We start from the raw sequence: 6,483 nt of genomic DNA on the forward strand, positions 1-6,483 counted from the left end.
ATTACCATGAGCCCTTTCTCGGAACGGGTGTGTTGTTGATGGACCTGGTCTACGATTAAAGGTTGGATTCTGTGGTGATGAGTATCACAAAAAAGGTAAAATAAGTAGCACGATATTCATCGAAATGTAAGTATTATTGACAATAATCATAACAATCAACTCGTATATACATTGAAATACATATATAAAAGGGAACTCATTTTTAAGTCGTTATAAGAACTTGAAAGTTCCGGTACCATAATTGAAGAGCATTCTAAGCAGCCTCTGGCGGAACTTGAACGGAACTTTTAGAAAATAAATTAAAAAAGGTTTTTGTCCACTACACCAAATTCTATACTTAGTTCGCACTTTTATGAAAGTTAATTCTAAAGGCAGGTATTAATGTGAATTGATTTATCAGCATTAGTAGTATAATTGGGGCTGTTTGAAGAATTAAACCCAGTCCTTCTGCGTGATAGCCCCAGCACGAACCGCTACGTCATCTGAGATATATTAAAGTGAGCTGTTGTCCCGCCTACTGTTGGAGTTTTCAGTGCCAGCTGACTGACTTGAATACGAAACACAACACCTTGATGACTTGGTGTTTGCCCGCATGGTATTCCAAATTCCAACAATGCAATCGTAGATTGCATGCCGAATACACGGGTTCGAACCCAGGAAATTACTCTTTAATTATTTGTTTTGATAGAATGTTGATGCACTGCATAAATATAAGAATTATGATTTATTCGGGCCACTGATCAGTTCATATTTACATACATTAAATTTTGTTACTAATAAAGACTTGTGCGGATTGCTTCATGTGGATGAAAGTTCTATTTGAACTTTATGAAACTTGAAAGTTCTGTCAGAACTTAATTCGAACTTTATGGAACTTGAAAGTTCTTTCGGAACTTTATTTTAACTTTATGGAACTTGAAAGTTCTGTCGGAACTTTATTTGAACTTTATGGAACGTGAAAGTTCTGTCGGAACTTTATTTGTACTTTATGGAACTTGAAGGTTCGATCAGAAATTTATTTGAACTTTATGGAACTTGGAAGTGATTTTAATCGTTGAATGCGGAACTGTTGGTTACTTGTGGAGACGGTCCAACAGGGCCCCCGATTGAAGCGATTTGGATGGGGAGAGTGGGAATGCCAATTCCCTGTTGATTACATTTCGTTGATAAAGGGCGGGCTCCTCTCCCCACTTATTGGGGCATCTTCCTGTTTGGGGGCTTGTCTTTTTGACTTATTGGCTGATCAAGTTGCTGGAAGGAGATTCTTTATTGTTCCGTAGATGCGTATAGGCGACTTTGCCTATCGATCTACCCAATCCGTTTTTGGTCCTTCATACAGCAACATGTTGAGGACAATCAGAGGTTATAAAGCTTGATCAAGACAAACAAAGAAGAGAGCCCACTGCTGTCGGACTTAGTTTCCGTGCTACAATGGGTGGTAAACCAATATCATCATATCATCATCATCAGTCAAGATTGATTTTGGCTCCTTCCTTTGAATATTGGGCTTAGATTGTGTTGAATAAACCTTCCTGAATCTATATGTTTAGTTAGATTTTTTGAAGCACACACAATTGTTGAGGAAACTGGGCTTACATTTACATAGTATGTATTTTCATATCAATTGGAGTTTCCTGTTCTGACAATGTTATATTTGAATAAGGAGGAAGTATCGAAAACAGAACGTTTTTTACACACCATCTTCGGAAGATCAAGGCGACCACCTCCACCGGAACCTGGAAGGATCGACCAAACCTACGAGAACAGCGAGTGGTGTCAAGGCTGCGCACCGGGCACAGCAGAGTCTCCCACAACTTCGGAGGAACACCGTTCCGGAGGACCTGCGAAATCTGCGGAGTGCCAGCCACCGTGGAGCACATCCTCGTGAACTGCGCGGAGTTGGAAGACCTTCGGGCTGCCTTCGGCTTGGAGTCAATCAGCATTCGGAACCTGTTGGGCGACGAGGCCCCGGCAGCAGCCGCCCTCATCACCTTCCTAAAGGAGGCGAACCTTTATCACAATATCTGAGTGTTCCTTGTTTGTATTTCCGTTTTGTTGGCCCTTTTGGCAGTTTTCTACACCTTTTCATTATAGCAAGATAAATGTACCACAGCCAACATTGGGAATCTCCTTCTGAGAACCCAATATTTTTTCTCTTAAGAGATGAACTAGCCATATGGCTACAAATCTCTATAATAAAGGAAAAAAAAGAACGTTTTTTATAAGAACTATTACGTTTGTGGTATTTCGCTTAATGGTTTACCTGGAATTTATCAAAACCCAAAAATCAGTTGCTTTGATCTACATTATTACCAATGTTCTTCCTTGAAAGGATACAAAAACTTATGCGCGAAATGTCTTGTTGATAACGCGAGTGTTACACATAATAAAGTCAACATTTGCGGCTCCTGTTATGCATTAGTGTCAAAAATCACGGCTTAAAAAAATTATAAAGCGAAGGCTAAGAAAAATTGTTAACGTTTGAAATATAAGGGTTAGATGTGAAGAAAAACAAATATTTTTTTTTTGTTTATCTGAGTGCGGAAATACCATAATCTTTATTTTAGCTGCATTGATACAAATCTTCTAGCTTTTGAAATAGTCCTGGCCTGATTGGAGTTTTCTCGCCAGAGCACGGATACCTAGACCCTTGATGGCAGTGTCATCCACATTGACAAAATACCACCACCCAGATGGGGAGGAACATCTGACGTAAAGATGTTGAAAAGGATAGGACCAAGGAAGCTAGCCTGGAAAATCCCAGCCACGTTTCAGAAGGTGAATTATTCAAGAAGACCTGGAATAATCTGCCCGATAAGTAGTTTTGACGTAGGATTGCGTCTTTCGGCAACATATTGGGGGTGCAATTTCAAAAATCCAAAATCGACCGCATTACGAAAAGAGGTTAGGTTTTGATCACATATAACTCTGTCAATAGCTGATGGATTTTAATTGTAAACAAGCCAAACGATTGGAAATTTATCTACCAATCTGCTAAAATGAACACTTTATTAATTTTCAATAGGTCACTATTGAAAAATACACATATGTCACACTGTTGCAATGGTGATCAACATTATCACCGATTGTCTGCAAAAAGCGATTTCCCTAAAACAGACTTAAAAATCGAATTCCATCCGGTCTCACTGTACGGTGTTCATTCAATCACCGTGTGTGGTGGTGTCCTGTCGTCAGTGTCATCAGCAGCAGCAGTACTTTCGGCGTGTGGCGTTGAATATTGTTCTCCTGTACACAACGAAAGGCAGCCTGCAAGCAGCGAGCTGCAGAGCCCTCATGAGCATCCATAGAAGGAGGAAGAAGCCACACCGCTATGGATCGGAATAAGTTTCTTCGTGAGTCGCTGCGGGTCATCTATGCCAAGCGCGTCACCCTTGCTCCAAACAACATATAGCTCGCCAGCCTCATGCGTGTTGAACACCCTCAGCATTACTCAACCATCACGACAAAACGGTCCTTTTCAGGACCACCATGAATTTGTTAAAGAGTATGTTTTGAACATTTGTCAAGGTCATCAATCGGATGTCAGTTCCCGCAAGCAGCTACCCTAATAAAATTTGTATGGTTATTTTGCTTAACGACGGTTTTGGGGTATCATCAAAACCATTTGTGGAATAGTTCTATAATTTGGGTTATCGTTTGTTTATGGTATTTTTATTAGGGTAGCTATCAAGGCTAATCCAACCGGTGGGAACTAACGATTTTAAATTGGCTCACTACTTGACTAGCCTATTGGTCCCAAACAAATCGATTAACGTGCCCCATTCTAGTATAAATTCTAGTACTACACTATGTTTGTTTTGATTTGCTATGAAAGTTTGACAGATAAAATGAGGGGTTCGTGGATTTTCCTATGTTTCGAGGGGTGCATCGACTAGCTTGGGACCGAAGATAATACCAGAGCTGAGCCAAAAAGTTGAGCACGTTTCTTCGCGATCTACTAGTCTTAGAGTTACCTCTATGGCTCAACCTGGTCTATAGAAGGTGTGAAATTGTATGCCTGAATGTATTGGTGCAATTCGTTTTGCACTCGGCTTTCATTCCGCTTCGCACGATTCGTTTCTTTCGTTTACTCAATCACCCTTGTAGTGACGTCATAACGTTTGTTTCGATCGGCATAGGAAATTTAATATGAATTATAGAATTTTTGTATGTTACCCAAATTTATGAATGGCCTGCCACTAAATGTTGAGATAATTAATTGATTATTGAATTTCACACTGTGTATATCATGAAAAAGCAGTCCGTTTGTGAGTTCACATTAGCGTCCATTCACCGAAGAAGGAGGAAGAAGCCTCACCGCTACTGATCGGGATCTATTTTCGTGAGTCTCTGTGGGTCATCTATGCCAAGCGCGTCACCCTCGTTCCAAACAACATACAGGTCGCCAGCCTCATCCGTGTTGCACACTCTAATAGCTCAGCATTACTCAACCGTAGGTACCGTCCGGTAGGCTCAGATTCTGTGATTGATGTGTTTTCCCTAATACATATTTCATTTCCGCACCGCTATCATCTCCAAGAACATCGAGGAAAAATTTCCACAGTATTGTTCTTAACTAGCTTCCAAGCTTCCAACCCATCGGTCCTTTTCAGGACCACAAATGACCGATAAAAGAGTTAACCAAAGAGTAAGAGCTTAAATCCAAGAAATATCGTCCAGGATTGGCTTGTACAACATGGACATCGACAGAGCACCTGAAAAACAGAACTCTCAAATTGCACGAAATTTTTCACTGATAAAGAGTTAAGAAATCTTTTTAATATTTACTTTACTTTAGCTGTGACATCATAACTACCTTTCGTAATCCTACGTCAAATCTACGGTCGTGTCTTGGATACAATCTCTTACTTTTTTGGTGATCTTAACAAGAAAGATCGGGAAGTTGTATCGATGCAGCTTGTACACGGCAAAAAATCCGATCTACGAAATGAGAAAAATGACTCATGATTTCATGAACAAAGCGTATTTTCATGTTATGAAAATACACCATGAATAATATTCATGATATCATGAACAACTTTTGCTTAACGCAGCAAACATTCCCAAAATCATGAATCATCCGAGTTGAAATCATGAGCTATATTCATGGGTTTAACTTTTAATCAAAAAATGTAAAAAGAATAAAATAAAGCATGAAACTGGATTCGAACCAAGAACCTTGAGATCACTAAACTCATACTTTGACCACTAGACTATCAGTACTTATGTAAGATGGAAGGCAAAAGACGTATAATAGATACCTATGTAGTGCGGTTTATGAACACGGTTTGCAAAGTACGTATAGTAACGCTTTTAGCGGTCTTGATTCCTCTGCATTATGAAATCATGAATTTCCATCCCGAAATCATGAATCATTGCTACGATTTCATGGGATGGCAAGTTTTTTCATTTCATGATTTTTTATTCATGAAAATGGAATCGGATTTGTTTCCGTGATTTCCAGATTTATCTGGCACAGCCAGAGAAATTTTTGCTCTGCCAGACAAACTTTTTGAGAAATCTGGCAGCTTCCTATGTTAATTTGCTGTGCCAGATTTTCGCCAGACATTTTTTTCGGGTTTTGCCAGATTTTTTCTAAATAAGCCTGGCATCTCTGCTAGACCATCATGCCATACATTGTCGAAATTCTTCTCAACGTCCAACAATGCCATGGCAGTTGTTCCGCTTGATGATGTTAGTAACCCGTGCGAGTTGGTGGATGGTAGAGCGGCCTTTCCTAAACCCGAATTGCTCTTTGAGAAAGATGTTATTTTCATTTGAAAATACCAGCAGACGGCTGAGTATCAACTTTTCGACTAGCTTCGAGATGGAGGACAAAAGGTTGATGGGGCGATAGCTCTTGGCACTGGTAGGGTTCGCTTGTGGATTATAATGACTTTGACTAGCTTCCAGCATGCAGGGAAGTAGCCAAGCACCCAACACTTATTCAAGACCGCTGCAAGGTGCTCGAAGAAGTCAACACTCAAGTTTTTCAACTCGAGGTCGACCACTCCTCCTTCATGTTATCTCTCGCACAGAAAAAAAAATCTCTCGCACAGACATCATTTTCCAGCTCGTGCGCAAATTTGCCTTCCATAGCGCTTTCTGACAAGACGGTCGATCTGATCGGAGCTCGGTGAAAACTGATTACAGCTTACGCCGAGACAAAGTGGTGGGTGCAACTCAGTGGGTAACGCGTTCTTCGGGGGATAGCTGTACGTTAGTATAGTGGAAGAGGAAGAGCAGCCGAAATCTTCTTCATGCCTTTATTTAACGTCGGTCTCTGTTTCACAATCTAGTGCCAATCACGGACGGACATCGATTGCCATCCATTGCCGGCAATCGAATGTGCAGGAAGGCAGCTTTCACACCTTGTAGGGGGCATGAAGTAGTTCGCCTCCTCGTGGTGTGCCCTGGAAACGCTACCCAACCCAAGGGAGAGATATTGCGGCTAAACGAACTACCGCAGAGTAAGGACGCTGG

Source organism: Ochlerotatus camptorhynchus, unplaced genomic scaffold (assembly GCF_037179485.1).
Source record: "Ochlerotatus camptorhynchus isolate MF236.1 unplaced genomic scaffold, CSIRO-AGI_Acam_v1.1 ptg000379l, whole genome shotgun sequence".
Classification (NCBI taxonomy): domain Eukaryota; kingdom Metazoa; phylum Arthropoda; class Insecta; order Diptera; family Culicidae; genus Ochlerotatus; species Ochlerotatus camptorhynchus.